Source organism: Euphorbia lathyris, chromosome 5 (genome assembly GCF_963576675.1).
Source record: "Euphorbia lathyris chromosome 5, ddEupLath1.1, whole genome shotgun sequence".
In the NCBI taxonomy this organism is placed as follows: domain Eukaryota; kingdom Viridiplantae; phylum Streptophyta; class Magnoliopsida; order Malpighiales; family Euphorbiaceae; genus Euphorbia; species Euphorbia lathyris.
Genome location: NC_088914.1, coordinates 51616037 through 51634085, shown reverse-complemented (window position 1 = coordinate 51634085; position 18049 = coordinate 51616037). Strand labels below are relative to the sequence as shown.

The 18049-nt window shown below is 32.4% G+C and overlaps 1 long non-coding RNA gene across 2 annotated transcripts; it reads left to right on the top strand.

Moving 5' to 3' along the window:
* Window positions 1-9380: 9380 nt before the first annotated feature.
* LOC136229577 (uncharacterized) lies at window positions 9381-16890 on the top strand. Of its 2 annotated transcripts, none has more exons than XR_010689166.1 (6): window positions 9381-9676; window positions 14255-14453; window positions 14586-14718; window positions 14810-15615; window positions 15866-16181; window positions 16260-16890. It is a non-coding gene; the product is annotated as an uncharacterized lncRNA (long non-coding RNA). The 2 variants fall into 2 exon arrangements; XR_010689165.1 differs by having other exon boundaries at window positions 14255-14509.
* The last annotated feature ends 1159 nt before the right edge of the window (window positions 16891-18049 follow it).

Sequence of the window (18049 nt, the reverse complement as noted above, 5' to 3'; positions counted from 1 at the left end):
TTCCTTCTTTAACATTATGTCTTAAATCTTTTAAATCGAACATTTGTTTGTTACAAAACTCTCAATTTTTTAATTTCCACATATATATTAGGGTTAATTACAAGTAGATGTTCTATGGTACCACGGATTTGCAGATGGATACCTGTGATATATTTCTTTACAAACGCAACCATGTGGTTGCAAAATTTTGCATTTTTTTACTTTGCCAAATTTGGCCGATAACGACATCAAAATGAAAATTTTTAAGAATTAAAGTTATTAAGTATCATATTTACTATGGAACCATATTTTAAATTTTTCAAAATCATCATTTTTTTAGGTTTTCTCTCTCTAAACATTAACTTTCTCTCTCATAAAAAAAACAATATCTAAACAGCCTCAAACCTAAAAAGTTGAAGAATTAAAATTGCTTAAAATATCATTTAACTCTTGAATTTTTTATTTCGATATTGTTATCGGCCAAATTCTGACAAAGTGAACCCGCATGCAAAATTTTGCAAACCATAAAATTGTGTTTGCAAAAAAAAAAAAAAAAAAAAACCACAAGTACCCATCTACAAATCGGTGAAACCACGGGGTCATTTATATGTAATTAACCCTATATATTAAGGATCCGTTTGGTTTATCTAATGTTTGCTGCTGGAAAAAAACTATTTTCTAAAAAACACAAAGCAAATATAAGGTATCTCACACCAGACACATAAAATTCTCCATTTTTTTTACTTAAAAAAAAAAAAAGAAAAAGTAAACAGAATTAGAAAATGAAGTAAGAAAACGCTCTCTCTAAGTTGTTTTGTTTACTTTTGCAGATATTAAACTCTATTTTGACAAATATTGAGGCTTATTAAGATGTAAAGTATTTAAACAGTTAATGAGGAGACAGTGTGTATATAATAAAAAGAAGAAATAGATTGTTAAAAGATGAATCATTAAAATTTATAAAAATGAAAATCTGGTTTTGGCTTAATTTAACAGATCTGAAAAACACTTAAGTTAGGAACATCATATATTCATACATTCAATGGTGGAATCCAATGAACAACATTCTAACTGTAGATTTGTTCAAGGACGACTACTCATGTGTCTTTTTACATCACACCTCAACAACAATAACCCCAAAGTTGCCTGCTCTGATTTTAATTTATTTCATTATATTATATACGGCTTAACGGGAAAAATAAAAAATCAAACTTTCTCATCATTATTATAATTTATAGTAATAATTATTTGGAAATTAGGATCACAAGTTATAATTATTCATTAACCTCACGGTGGAGTTTCTTTTTCTTTATATATATAAATTTTTTTCAAAGACCATGGTTGTATCTCCTCACAATCTTCCACCTCAGAAAATTGGAGATTGTAAAAAATTTGGTATAGATTAAATAATTCGTCCGTACAAAAAATAAGCCAGATATAGTTAGGATGGGTTAATGGGTTATTAGTTTTTTTTTTTTTTTTAGGAAAATGGGTTATTAGGTTAATTGTGAGTAATTCAATTATACAAGTATAACTATAATCCGAATACATGTAGGTGAGAGCTTGAAAAGTATTTAGAATTGGTTATGGGATAATAAAGGATGTGCAGCTCTCTCTCACCTCCACCATATCATAAAGTTTGAAAGATGTATATATAAAAGGACTAATATACAAATAACTCATGAACTTGTTCAAATGTTGCAACTGTCTTCTCCAACTTTCAACTGTAATAACTTACCCTTTAAATTTGTTTAATTGTAAAACATAACCCAAAATTGGAAATTTTTTTACCCCGTACTTGAAGCAACCGTAAAAATGTTTTCCCAGATTCGTATTACGCCAAATATTTGATTATCACACTCCACGAGCGTTGCAACTTTTGTATTTCACGTGTTTCTCAATTGCAATCCATGTCAGCAATTTGGGGTTACGTTTTATAATTGGACAAGTTTAAGGGGTTATGTTTTACAATTGGACAAGTTTGAGAAGTAAGTCGTTACAATTGAAAGTTTGAGGGGGCAGTTGCAACATTTGAATAAGTTTAGGGGGTTATTTGTATATTAGGCCATATATATATATATATTCTAATAGAATATCACTCTCAATTTTAGCTTATGATTTTAGGTGACTTCAATTCAACGAATTTCATATTAACTATTCTTTAACGCTCTGCAAATCAAATTGCTATAGGATGTGGATAATCAGGCTTAATTCTGCCTCCTTCCTTTTCCTTGTAATATTTTAAGACTTTATTCACTTTCAAATCAACAGATTATAGTTATTCTTGGGCTAGCTGATTTGTTCCAAAATTGAATTTCTCAAAAAAGTTTTAAACCTTTGTCTTCCAAAGGCTTAAAAATGTGTAAAATCACATATTCTACCCCACTTTTATAAAAGGGCGAGCATCCACCACATGCGTGACCCGCCGTCCGACCAATTCGAGTCGATCAATGGTGTAGACACTATATTTTTTATTTAAATAATTTAATTTTAGATTTCTTTAATTAAATGTTTTTTATTTTCCTGAACAATTATTTTGATTTGGTCCACCTCAATCCGTCCAACTTATTTCCCACTTCTCTATTTTCTCTTCCACCTTTTGCTTCACTAGACCAATAAATACAACAACTCTTTTTTCTTTTATATATATATAACTGATTTATTCTCATTTTTTGTACACTGAAAATTACTATCTGCTTCTACAAATAGAAACTAAACAATTATTTGGGTGTATTCTGAACGAGTTTATACTGTACAATACGAACTCGTATTTCTCATTGAGTGGACTGTTTTTCCTGAAGACAACCGGATTATACACTGCACTTTCCGAAAACAGTTACGTGAACATCCTAAAAAAAAGACCTGGTCAGTGACTCATTTCATTACTATGGTAAAATTGTATTTTTACTATTTCCACTGTAATAGAATCACATGTATAGTATAGAAAAGAATAAAATATGAATTGACAGCATGTGAGTGATTTACCTTAATTACCTGCATTGCACGGCTTTGAATATGATTTTATTAAGCAAAATAATTGCGGACCCTTCTCATTTTCTCTAATATACATTTTTACAAACCAGCATTACTTTTACTTTGTGCGTACTACCTCAACATTCTCAATTCTGCTTCTTCTTTTTTTCCCAAATACACTTTTTTATACATGTGTACAATAATTAAAAAATAAATTTTTGATAAAAAACAATTTGAGAAAGTCATACATTAAATGCAATTGAGAGAAAAAAAAAAGTCTCATTAAATCTTTTCGTTGAATTTCATGACTAAAGAAATAGGCTTAGCCCCATTCAAAAATAACTATACATATCAAAACTTGTACATAGTATTTCTTTCAAAAAAAAAAAAAAAAAAACTTGTACATAATACCGCATAATATAATTATTTTCCTAAATAAAACTTATATATATATATATTATAAAACTAATTAAATATTCAATAAAATGTAAGAATAATTGCTAAAGAATTAATTAGTGCACCAGAATATTGTTTTATAATATTATTAACATTGGAGAGATTATATATGTAGATATAATGAATTAAAATATTTATGAATTTTAATTGATTTAATCATGCTAACACTTTATTTATTAAATTAACAGAAAATATAAATTGTCATTCATAATTTTGAAATGGATGAAAAAGTGGGAGGCTTATCATCAATTCTGCACCTTTAATTATTATTACTTCCTTTTTCTGAAAATAATAAATTTACTTTCTAAAATAAACTACTTTTCTTTCCATTGATCCAAAAAAAGTTAAAATTTAAGTTAAAATTTTGCTTTCTTCATATATTTATTTACATTATCAAATAAGTATATTATAGAGATATATAAGAAACAATATAGTTTGAATTACTTTTTCAACCATATAATCAACTAATAAATTTGATCATTAATATATGTGGAAATAGATTTAGTTAGGCTCTTGTTTTGTTTTATAAGGTTCTTTTTACCTGAAATATGAGTAATTTGCAAATAAACCAGAAGACTATAAGTAAATTATGTAGAATAAAAATATTAATTTGAATATGGCATAAGCATTAACAGATGTAACATTGTAGAGAAAGAAGAAAAAGACTTGTGTAAAACTAGACTAGTTTAATTAGTCTGTATTTCATAAACAGCATTACAAGATCAAGCGTGAGTCTCCTTGAGAAAAGAGGAGAGAAAATACATAAAATTACCATACAAAAAAAGAAAGAAAGAAATAAATAAATATAGGTGATGATCAGCAACCCAAAATGTACAGTAGTCACCAACTCCTGGATGTTTAAAAAAGAAAAAAGAAAAGAAACCCTCTAAGAAGTAACAAAAATAGGCTTGAAAATATGTTTATGTATAAGTAGTGATATGGATATTCATGTCCGAGTCTGTAAGCCAATGTCATTGTGTCTTTTTGATGGCCCAGAAGTTGGTATTGGTAAATGCTTTGGCAAGGAATTCAAGAAGTGGCCTCTGTACTCTGATTCTGGCTTCAGATTCAAACTATTTGTGCTTCTTGAAGTTGATCCATAACAGTAGCTAGAGAAGAAAATGATGAATACAAGTAGAGTTAAGAAGGGTCTTCGTCTTCTTCTTTTTCTTCTTATTCTGCATTCAACCATTTTGGAAATAACAATAAGAATATATATGTGAGTTAGAGAGAAGCAGAAAAGAAAAGAAAAGGGTAATAAAAAAAAATAGAGGTTTGGTTTAAAGAGTGTAGTTTTGATGAGGAGAAAGCTCAATGCAGAATCTGATGAAGAAGAAGATGAAAGGTAGATTTGTGGTGTGAAATGGGAAGAAAAGAAAGAAAGTAGAAGAGAGGAAAAAGGGAAAGATTAAAAAGTTGGAAACCAAAGGAAACAAGGCAATGAAATGTCCATGTTTTTTCTAATGGTTAGGTGAGTGTTTGGTCCCACTTTCTATTGCATTAATGGCCGAGAATAGGGAGTTGCCACTGTTCTTTTTCTTATTTTATACATTTTCTAAGATTGTAAAGCTTTTCCTTTCTATACATATCCCGTGCCTTCCTACAAAATAATAGACTCACTGTTAGTCAATACCACACTTTTTAATACATCTCTTCCACGACGTGAACTATATATAGCAAGCTTATAGAATGTACCTTAACTCTTACCATTTCTTTTTATATACTCTCCTCAGAATAGGACCTAATTAGCATAGTACCATATTATATATATATATATATATTATGAATTAATGTGATTATGAGAATAAAAAAGCTATAAGATAAGATGACAGACTTTCTAAGAATATGTTCCTTGACAACATTTCTAGGCATATATCACAAGATAGACGATTTACCATTTCATTCGGATCTTAGGACATCCAGATGAGACGATTTGGCTCAATCTTCATGAGCAAGCCTAACAAATAACATTTGTCATGTCATCAGAAACCCTTTCCAAAGATCTCAATATGAGAGGATATATATATAATATTGAGCATGACATTTTGATGAAAGTAAGTCCACATCACACTACGTATTCTTACTTGGAAATGGTGCCATTTCTTTCGGTAGCAAGAAACAGACGTGTGCAACTTTATCCATCATGGAAGCCGAGTACATATCGTACTCATGCGCAATACAAAAGGCAGTTTGGTTGAATAGGTTCTTAAACCATTTAAATGTTACTGCCTCTAATACTCTGGTTGTAGTTTACAGTGATAGTAAATCTGATATTGCTTTCGCTAAGGATCAGAGGTTCCATAGCAAGTCAAATCATATATAGATTAAGTACCACTTTATCAGGGACTTAATTGCACGCATAGAAGTTAGTATGAAGTATGTGTCCACTGATGACATGGTTGCAGATCTCCTTACCAAACCTATCAAGAGAGATGTTTATACAAAACATGTTAGATCCAAAGGATCGCGTAGGATCTAGGCATACTTATGTTTTTCATGTATTTTTTGTGAACATGATTTATTAATAAAGGTTTCATAGACTTTTTTCAAATACACGAGTGCAAATATATTTTTTTTTGTTAATATTCGCTGTTAAATGTTACAATACATGTCAGACAGAAAAGTAGCTCACTCAGACAAGCATTCTCCCTTGATCTATCACATGGTGACAAATAGAAGGATGAGGTTATTTTTGAACAATACAACATGTCCAATAACAGAAACCGCCTTACAGAAGGTATGAAGAAATTTCATCATGGTGCAAGATGATGACATACACTACATGTATATGAAATAGATAAGTGTAATAAAAAAATGCAAGTTTGAGACAACTTAAAGCCTTCTGTATAAATAGCTGGAAGTAATCACTAAAAGTTAGATGCTTTGACATATATGAACCTATGTTTTTGTATGGTGTTAAGATGAGAGACATGCTCCTCTTTCGAAAAAAGAATAGAACACCATAACACATGTTTCATACCATATGTGCTTTAGCGACCACAAGATGGAAAAGAGCCAACGCATTTTCCTAGTATAAGACTTAGATCGTGAAATCATGATTTCTCAAAATTTATTATCTTTGAAACCCTTAACTAATTCTAGAAGTATATTCTAATATAGTTTGGAAGAGTCATCTTTAGATTAATGTGATCATTCCAACCAAACAAGAACCCGATTGGAGAAGCAACTCAGACTATGATGGAAGGAAAGATATCCATTTAGTTCATATCTTGAGATTTTTTGTATTTCATTGTCCGGACACTTATGCATATGTGCATACTTGTGAGAAACATAGAAATTGTAGACATCAATGCCATAACAGTGTATGTGATGTGGAATCTAGGATAAAGCATACATCAATGACGATCCATGTCCAAATATAAAGATTATAACTCCAACGAGTATATAAGTTCAAGTTTGATAAATGAACATCAAGCAGGTATATATTCCAACGAGTATATAACACTAGAGTTCTCGATAGTATATCGGTCGCATGAACTCTTTGCAATAGTATGGATGAGACTAAGATGAGTTGGAATATGTTGCATTAGAGCATCTCCAACAGCCTCTTAAATTGGCTCTTAAGTTAAAATTTGAGGAGAGAGAATGAAAATTCATCTCCAACAGCCTCTTAGTGGCTCCTCAAATCACTAAGAGCCTTTACATCCTCTCTATTAATAGAGAGTCTCTCTCCACCTCTTAGTGCCTCCTAACTCTATTTTTTATTAATAATTTATTATTGATGTGTATCTCTCCTCATACTATTGGTAATGTAACAATAAAGAATAATTTTAATAAAAAAATAATAAATAAGGAGTGAATATAAGGAGCATTGTTGGAGATCATATATCTTAGTCACTCTTAAATCACTAAGAGTCAATTATTTATATTATTTTTAGAGAGCTCACTAAGAGTCTATTGGAGATGCTCTTACATGAGAGTGTGAGATGTTAGGAATATTCGGGTTATGGACCGAATATTTACCCGTCCGTAAGTGAAACAGGTCAAGCCCATCCTAACATATGGAGGATTAGGGTTAAGGTCTTATAAGCTCACATAACCCTAATCACGGCTAATGAAGGATAATTAGTAGAAGAATACACAACTCTCCTGTGTCACTCCCTCCTCATGCGCCTCCCTCACTCCACATCTCTAACGTCCACTTTAGTTCGTGGAACCACCATTTTCACCTCGCGACTAATATCTACGTGGGTGATTCATAACCAGTGATACGAGATTGTGGTAGATTTAACTCTTCCGCTACTAATCAATTCAACATGTTCTGCTCTACAAGAGGTAATCATTAAACTCATGTTTATATTCATATTATTTAATGCATAATCCATTCAAATATAATTTATGTGTTATCTAATTTTAGTTATTCTATTCTATTTATTAATTTACAATATTTAAATTTTTAATGATTTAGAATTAAAGCTTAATATATCTCCAACCCCTTCAAGTTGTTCAAAAACTGCAACTGGTCTCTTGAGCTTCAAAACGTCATAACTAACGCTCTCAACTTGCTTATTTGGAACAAATAACCCCTCAAATAGGTTAATATTTGTGATTTTGAGAGTTTTTTCCCTTTTATTAATGTATCACTAGATTAGTATGTAGCAACCGATATTTTGGACATCTTTTATTTATGATGTAATATTATGTTGAATATATTTTTTTTGGTTTAGAAGTTATTTGTTTCAAATAAACAAGTTAACGTTTTGAAGTTCATTGTAGTTTTTGGACAATTTGGATGGCTAAAATATATTAGGCCTAGAATTAATATACATTAACTATTTTATCTAATTCTTTTTTTTCAAAATAAAATATAGTTGTGATAGAACAACTAGCGCTCTATGCCCGTAAATCTACAACAACTTTCTCGTTGACCGGGGAAAACTGCCTCAATGGCTAGGTCTATTGGTGATTCCTCCTCTCCTTCACTTCAAAGCATAGAAGAGTGGGGGCTTCTTTCTTTCAAATTGTTCAGAGGTTTCAAAGCATAGTATTGAATGAGGTTGCATTGGATCGGACAACTAAAAGTTCTTATGCATATATTTAATTAAAAACTAAATATATATTAAAATAATAGCTCCACATTAAATGGGAATCGTTTTCTTTCCTTTCTTATATCCTCCTATATTAGGATTTTTAAGTGTCCTTTTTGAGGAAAGATAGTGTAATTTTAAAATCAAATTGGATGAATTTCTAATATGTTAAACATTTGTTAACTAAATTTCAATAGGAGTTAAAATGGGTGCACATATAAACGAGAAATTATTATTTCAAACTCCAAAAACTATTTACGTGTATCAAAACTTCCACTGAACCTCACCAATCAATCAATTATTTATTTATTTATTGTATGTTGCATTGAATGGTCTCCGAATAGAGTTTAATAAATCTATTTTTTTATTGGAAAGAAAGGTTTATAAAAAATGAGTTAGGAATTCTCCTAAAAAAAGGGACAGGATAGAGTAAGTGAATAAAGCTGACAACTTTATAGAAATGCAGTAAGCAAAGGTACAAGATTACCTCATTCTGTCTCTATTCCTCTTTTTCTACAGCTGCAATTCCTTCAACTTTCCCAATTCCGCCTTTTTCTAAAATAACAACTAGATAATTTTTTTTCTTTGAATTAATGGTCCGCTCCTTCAAATTGGTAAATGGATTCTGTTAATTTAAACTCCACTTTCTAGGGGTGGGTAAAAAAACCGATCAAACCGGTAACCGAAAACCGATAACCCGAACCGAAAAAACGGTTAACTGAATCGGCGGTTTTCTTAATGGTTAAAAAAATAAGTGGTTACCGGTTTCGCTTGGAAAAAACCGCGGTTAACAGTTAACCGAACCGTTTAATAAATATAAATTTAAAAAATATATATATTAATATATAACATATATTATCAATATATATTATATAAGTTATAACATAAAAAAGTCATATATTATTAATATATAAAATTAAAAAACAAAAGCAAAAACCCTATTAACAAATGTGTGCAGTGAAACCCTATTTTCTATTCTTCTCCTCTCTCACTCTCACCCACCATCGTTTCTTTTCTTTAACAGCTGCCGCCGACCGCCGATTGCTAAACCTTTAACAAGAACAGCTGCCGCCGACCGCCTCTCTTCCTCTCCTCTCTCACACCGACCGCCTCTTCCAATCCCGTCGTATCTCTTCCTCTCCTCCTCTCTCACACCGCCGCCGTCTCTCTTTCGATCTCGCACCGTCGTTCCGATCTGTCACTGTTGGTGGTTGATTAAGGTATTTCTGCTACATAGCTCATTTTGCTATTAAGGTATCATCTGAATCCTTTTAGATCTGTTTCAAATTTCTGGAAACAGAGTTAGATAAGATATTTTTAGGCATGTTTTTAATTAAGTATTAGGAATTGAAATCGATGCTTTTGTTGGGGGCAAGCAAGCAAACAGATTGTGTGCTTGTAAATCTCAAAGCAAAAGTGATAAATAAATGCTGGAGATTTCAGGGAATGAGAATGATGATCTTTGGAATAATTGTTGTTTTTTTTTTGTGTGTTCCTGTGTGGTTATTTTACTTGCTCAATGCTTTTATCTAATTATTTTGTGATATATTTTATCTTGCTAGGATTTTCTTAATTGAGAGGTAGTACTTGTTTTGTTGGGACTTTCTTTGGTGGTAGTCTTGTTTTGCATTATCATGCTACTCTTGATATGATATGCACTTTCTCTCTGTATGGTTTTTGATAAAAGGTTTCCCCATGTATCAGTGGGAATCCTGGGATCTGATCAAAATTGACTATTCAAAATATAGAGAAAAACCCCAATTATTTAGTTGACAAAAGGGAATAAGATTTGAATAATTGAATAATTAAATAAATCTGAATAATTGAATAAGATTAAACAATTTGAGAATTTTCAATGAGTTTTGATTGTTCAAAATGACTATTGTAGTTGCTCCAACTTAGTGGTCCTACTCTGCTTTGTCCTAATTTCAGATGTCTAGCACATGAGACAATGATAAAATTTGATAACATGAGTTACTTTTGTTATATTAAATTTAGTTAAAATTTGATATTTAATTTAACTATATGTATTTTTTTTTTTTTTGTAAAGGATTCTTGTGTCACTGATGATCATCCTCTTTGCACAATTGATGATTGATGATTGAAAAGATTTGATGAATTAATGTTGTATTAAGTACTTTGACGAAATATTATTTACGTTTCTTTATGTTTTAAATGTAAACTTGATGGATTGTTTTTTAATTCGTTGTTTATGTTTGAATTCTGAACTTTTATATGAATTCGTTTCGTTTGAATTATTCTTAATGTGGATTTTTTTAATATTGTTTAAAAATTTAGGTTTGGGTAAAAATTATGGTTAACCGTTGATTTTTGATTAACCAGTATGAATTGGTTAAAAACCGTTAACCGAAAAACCTAACCGACATTAATGGTTAACCGATTGTTCAGTTAACCGCTTTATCTGGACCGGTTTCGGTTTACAGGATTAAAAAACAGAAGGTAACGGTTCGGTTAATTATTTTCCTTACTGGACCGGTTAACCGAACCGTGCCCACCCCTACCACTTCCTAATGGATAGTATTTGATAAATTAGTTCAAATACAATTTATTTTAATATTTTAAATTTTATAAAATTTGAACTAATTTATCAAATACTATCAATTGATACCTAAACTTGGATTTGATTAAAATCAACGTTGTCTGCCAACTTGAATTTGAGTGATTCACTTCCAACCTTCAAACAATCTTCTTAAACCCAAACGAGAACAAATTGACTCTTTTGGTGATACGAAACCCTTTTCACTAGTTCGAGGATGCTACTTTAGCAAATCCAACTTTGTGAACGTGTTGTTGAACTCAGAAACTGAAATGAGAGTGTGGATGAGTGGGATTAATTCCTTGCACCTCAAGAACACTTCCTCTCTCTCTAAACTTTCTTTTTTTTCTTTTTCTTACTCTCTCTCTAAACTTTCTCTTTTCTTTCTTTTTTTCTTTTGCTTACTTTCTATTGGAAAATTTTGAATAAAATTATATATTAATTTAAATACCAACAAACATCTCTTTTTATGAACATGTTTTTTAAGAATCTAACATTCTTAAGATAGATTTGTTGTTCTCTTAAGAATCCAACATTCTTAAGACAGCTTAATTGTTTGCTAATTTTCCAAAGAACGCATACAAAAGTATTATGTGGAACGAATCTTAATTCATTCTGAAGTGCTAACAACAATGCATAGATCGAATAATGTGGCTGCAGAAATTGTATGAATAAATTAAACCTGATGAAACCTGTAATCAATAACCATCATTCACTCATTTCATATGTGATCAACAACTATCTTCATTTTGTATGAAACTAATAAGTTGATGGTTCCAGATTGGTATTGAAGATGGTTTTTGGACATGCTTCAAATTTATTATTCTAGCATTATATAATGTTTGTGCATCAGGTGAGTTCCTTCACGGACAGAAAAATTACATTACAAGATTAAGATTCTTCGTTCCGTTCAGGAATACCTTGATGATCAATTATTTTGACGAACAGAGTATAATTGAAATATTATATTGGGACAGATTGGAGGACAACTTAATATATATAGTTTATATTTGTTATATATGTGTTTGTTTAAACAGATTATAATTTTCTGATTCTAACTTGGTTTGTTTGGAATTTTAGGAAGAGAAAGTTGTTAATTACTGTATTGTTTCTATTTGTTTAAACAGATTAAAATGTCATTTGACATATGTTGGTACATATACGTTAATTGAAGATGGATCCGGTTTTAAAAACATGGTCACTTTAGAGACTTTAGGCCTACTTGTACCAGCATCGTGTAAGCCACACTAAAAGTCTAGGAAAATTCATTGGTATGAATTTAAAGACTTTATGATAAAACAAAATATGTTTTCTTTAGAGATGATGATGATATGCGAAAATTTCATATTTGATATTCTCGCGCGTAAGGGTTTATTTACATTAGAAATGTAAAATGTCATAAATTGACAAATCTGAACAGTGATGTTATCTAGCCGAGTTATATGCTGGTAGATGAACATTAGTTGGCTAGATTTAATTTATGAAAGTCACTAAAAATGTAGAAATCAAATCGCCTTAAAATAAGTACGTCACAATGATGGAATCGAAGAAAAATACCATATCAATTGGTGAATATGCGGTTTAAAAAGCTTTCGAATGATGAACTCAGGTAGAAAAGCTTCTGTGTGATAACACCATTAGTCAATTGATCTCAGCGAGTGTCATTCTAATCGATTTTGTAGAATCAAAGGATAACACATCGGATCCGCTAACCTAGAGGTTAAGTCGAGATCAAATTGAAAAATCATCGAAAGGAATGAGACTAAAGCCCATTAGAGAATAGGCGGTATGTGAAGGAAAACCCTACCTAGTTGACTGGAGATCCCAAGATCTAGGTTCAAAGGGACAACCTAATTGCATAAACCTTGTGCATTTACTATAGGGGTTAAACCCTAGTCCATTCCTAGATGTAAACAGTGACACAAACGAGAAAAGGTTAAGCTATATGCTTTTAATGATACATTGTGCGTCAGAAATGCTGAGCAAATAAATCACCTATGTTAGAGTGAAGCGGGGTCGCTTCGATGGAGATTAGTGGGGCCTAGTTCTCTTAAACTCTCGTAGAACCAGGCGATGTTCATGACCATAACAAACATAACCATGAGAACCATATCGTGTTATGTTGGTATTTATGTGGGGTATATCATCGTTTACACAAACGTCAGAATAGTTCAAAGACATCGCGTTTACTAGTCAGCCAGTAAAGTAAATATACTTTCACAAGGGAAGGTTCAAGGCACACTAGCTACCTATCCTATAAAGATATCTCCTGCAGAAAGTTATCACCATGTCGTAATCGTCTCGTTTCTAATTTTATTCATGTGGGGGATTGTTGGAAAATTTTGAATAAACAAACACCTCCTTTCATAAATAGTCGTGTCCATCGTGAACAGTCATGTTCGTACATAAACAATCGTGTCTGTCCATGTACAGTCGTGTTCGTTCATGAAAAGACATATCCTTTCGAGTTCTATTTATATAGAATGGATCAAATTCACATGTGGTTAAAAAAATTGTTGAAAAAAATTTTGTCTGTTCATAATGTTCTTGTTTTTCCTACTCCACGAGTCTTTCGAGTTCTATTTATATAGAATGGATCCAATTCACAGGTGGTTAAAAAAATTGTTGAAAAAACTTTTTGTCTGTTCATAATGTTCTTGTTTTTCCTACTCCGATGATAACGAGTCTACACAGTTTGAGTTCGCTTGCATAATCTGTTGTATTCTGGGAGGCGATCGTCAATAACGACGACATCATCTTAAGGAAACTGCTAATACAGGCCTCACATTTATCTAGCTCTATTCTTTTCATTTCAGTTTTACTGTTTATATTATTTTTCTGTGTTCGTTTTGTTTTTTTAGTTAATCACATCCAACACTTTCTCTCTCCAATCCTTTGACATATGAGACTAATCTCTTTACTCTGCCCAAGGCATCCCCTTTTCACTCATGGCCGCATCAATTATATTAGAGGAAGAGGGGATTGTGACAAGCTACAAAACCTCTCAAATCCCCAATTTCCTGGGATCAAAGGCCGATCGGCTTTCGCTGGATTTTCCAGATAAGGTCGATCGACCTCCTCATGGTGATGTGGCTCTGTTTTCCCGTGCGTTGAATATTCAACGCAACCACATTTTTGAAAAGGCCGATCGCCTCATCATGGAGGATGACTGGCCTTCCCCTAATTGAAAACCCACTTTTCATTCGTTGTGTTCTTGTTTTGTTCTTGAAACTTTGCTTAGGGCGCGAAGGTGGATGCCTTTCCCAAATCAAGTTGTAGCTCAAGGTTAACAATTGATACATCATCGAGGTTGGAAAAAAATTAATGCTCACAACTGCTTACACAATGGAATTGCAAGACCGCCCAAATATAAAGCTTAATGTTACAACGGGCCGTATCTTCTAGGAGAAGAAAGGAGAAATTTGAGGCATTCCATAAGGGTACGTATGACAATGCCATTCCATATTAGCTAGTTGGTCTAACACAAGCTTTTCAGGTATGCTTCATATATTTATTTGATCTACTTGATGTTAGATTTCAACTGGATTGATTTGAATTGAAATGATTTATAGGTTTGGATACTTGAGCTATGGAGTGTGCCTTATAAATTCTATATGAGGAAAGACAAGAGCATGCTCCCTCGTTTAAGTAGATGGATAACTTTAAAAAATCCAACTTTTAAAGAAGTAGCAGACATTTTTTAATGTAAGTATATATGTTTTTTTATGTTAGTAACATGTGCTTTGGATGTAAGTAATATATGTTGATCAATGTTTATTGGTTTTGTGTTTTTTAGTCATCCGACATGCCAGCAGCTGAACTTATGGTTGAGGATGTTGAAGAAGCGTGCGAATGGTATAAGCCACTCAAGGATTATTTAGATGGGAAAGTCATAGATATTGAGGCACTATTGATGATGTATAAGGAGTTTGAGTTGGTGGAGGAGGATGGGGGGGATGGAGGAGGAGGAGGAGATAAGAAACGAGAAGAGGACTAAGAAGAATGAAGAGGTTAGGGTGGTTGAACAAGCAAAGGATGAGAAGAGAGAACAGCAAGGATGCAAGGTCAATTTCTAAAGTTGAAGGCAAAAGTGAAGGAGGAAGTGACTACAGAGTTGATAGGAAAGATGACCGACATGAATGAGGCACATAGGAGGAAGATGATGGAGGAGCATAGGAGGGAGGAGTATAGGAGGGATATAGTGGAGATTATTCAAAAGATGATGATGGAAGAGCGGAAGGAAGAGCATATTGAAGAGAATGTAAAAGAAAATGTTGAAGAGGAGCGGATGGGAGAAAATGTAGAAGATGAGCGAATGGAAGAGCATATTGGAGATAATTTTGAAGAAATGTTGAAAAGGGGAAAATGAGAGATAATGTAGAAGAAAATGTTGAAGAGGAGCCAGTGGGAGATAATGTATAAGAAAAGGTTAAAGAGGAGGGGAAGGGAGAGAATGTTGAAGAAAAGGTTGTAGAGGAGGTGAAGGGAGAGAACGTTGAAGAAAAAGTTTTAGACGAGGGGAAGCGAGAGAATGTTGAAGAAGATCGGGAGGTGATTCAACTCGACGATGATACCGAAACACAACATATGACTCCCAAAGAGGTATATGAGTTAAAATGTTTATTAATATTTACTTGAAAAATATATGACTTAAACTGTGTTCGTTCATTATGTTTTAACAAGATGAAATTATGAATTTGAGCGATGATACTGAAACTGCCATAGTTGTGCTTTCTGGTATTGCATTTGGGAGTGAACCCATAATTAAGAAGGTATCTAGCCATAATTGTGATTTTATAGGTGTTTGTTCGTTGCTTAAAATGTTGATTTTGTATTTGTTATTGGCATTTAGGATGAGCTTAAATAGTACCAAGTAAGGGGACGAGGTGGAAAGCCTATTAAAGAGGTTCGAACAAGGAGACCTTCAAAGTTTGTGAAAACACCTTTCACGGAGCGTAAGAAAAGAAAGGCATCGAAGAAGGTCTCCCAGGCTATGTTTAATGGTTTAAAAAAGAAACCTAAAGCATGGATGGATCAGTTTGTTGAAGATGTTGTGTTGCTATATGAGACTTGGAAAAGTGTCTCCGATCCAAAATCGACAAAATTGTTGGGAGGGGCATACACACTACTACTAGATATGTCGTGGTTCGTACAAATGAGACAAGGAGGTAAGATTGATTTCAAATTAGATGTCTTATTTGTTTATAAATAATATGTCTTATTTATGATTTTTTTTCTTGAATTAGCTCATCGATGCATTCCTTTGGCTATTGAAGCGCCAATTGGTGCAATCCAGATTAGTTGTGGATTGGAGTACTTGTGATAGCCAATTCACCGGATGGATGCAATTTTCGGAATGCGATACCAACTTCTTATGCACAATGATCAATGGTCAAGAGGACATGTATATGAGACCTTGGAAGGATGTAAAGCGGGTATTCATGCCAATCAATATCAAATGAAATCACTGGGTATTAGAAGTACTTAGTATGACGAATATGTATATCTATATCTATGATAGTTGTATTCCTAATGATAGTGATGAGAAACTGAACGAAGTATTGGCCAAGCCCATCCACACCCTTAACAAGACCATTTTTAAAGCCTTTGGTTGGAAAGCTCACCATTAGACGAAAGCCATATATTGGTCTAGGCTAGCGGATACTCCACAACAGTTGACGGGCTCGAACGACTGTGGGTTATTCGTCTTCCTTTTCACTCAACTTTTATCTGCTAGTAGGCCATTGACAACATTATTTCCAAAAAGATGAAGATTTTTTAAGCTTTCATGTTGTACTCGAGATTTTTCATCAAAACCCATATCCCTTGTAAATTTTGATTTTGGATTGTTTGTATATATTGGATTGTTTATATATATATATATATATATATATATTGGATTGTTGTTATGTATTGCTTGTATGGATTGTTTGTATGGATTATTGTATGGATTGTTTATACTGGATTGTTATGGATTGGTTTTGGATTGGTATTGGATATGTTTTGGATTGTATACAGATATTGGATTGTATACATATATTGGATATGTATTGGATTAGTTATATACCAATTCGCAAATGCCTTTTCCACTTAAAGGTTCTTCCATTTGTGAAGCCAATTATGCTTCGCGGATTATGAAACTACAAAGTGGAAAAGGGAATTGAGCTAATATCATCTAAATTAGGGTTGGATGCGAGGTTGAAATCAATGATATTTTCTTTGCCTGGCCGATAAGTTTCAACTTCAACAGTTGTTTCCACTTTAGCGATTATATCCATTTCAACTGTGGCATCACAACTTCATTGAATAACATTCTATGTCTTCATAGCCCGCGATAATTGTGGATTTATTATTCGTGTTTCAAAATTAACATATAGTGGGAGAATATCGCTTGGATTCATCCGTTAATACTCTATGAAGCACTCAACATCACTTGAATCAATAATCAGAACTACTATGCCAGAAACTTTGTCTGGACAGTATGTAGTTTGCATAGTCATGCGTATGTCAAATGATGTTGAATCAACATGGACAGAAGTGTAGACTCTCTCTTGAATCATTTCCAAGTTGATTTTCGTTGAAAGCCGAATCAACTTCGATTCACTCCCTCATATGTATGGTTTTCCATTGGTCATTCCACATGATCACGCACAAGCAATGGTCGGTTAACATACTACTATTGTTAACAAACAAGGACAACACATGTTAGTGTCAAATAATGTACTAAAGGAAGAAAGATTCCTTTAGTAAAATGAATGTAAAATGAACATAATATTTACATGAAAAACTTAAATCTTAAATTGATATATGAAAAATGAAAGATTCCTAATAAAGGATTCTCAATGAATAGTAATAATTTTTGAAGCTTAGATTCCCAATAAAAGAAGAAATGAGATATCTAAATTGTTATATATATAAAATGTCACACCCGACCCTAGACGACCTCGATCGGCATCGGACGTGAAATAGAAAGATTATAATCAATACTTAGGAGTCTCCAAATTATCCAAATATCATAAATTTCAAACTTTTCAAG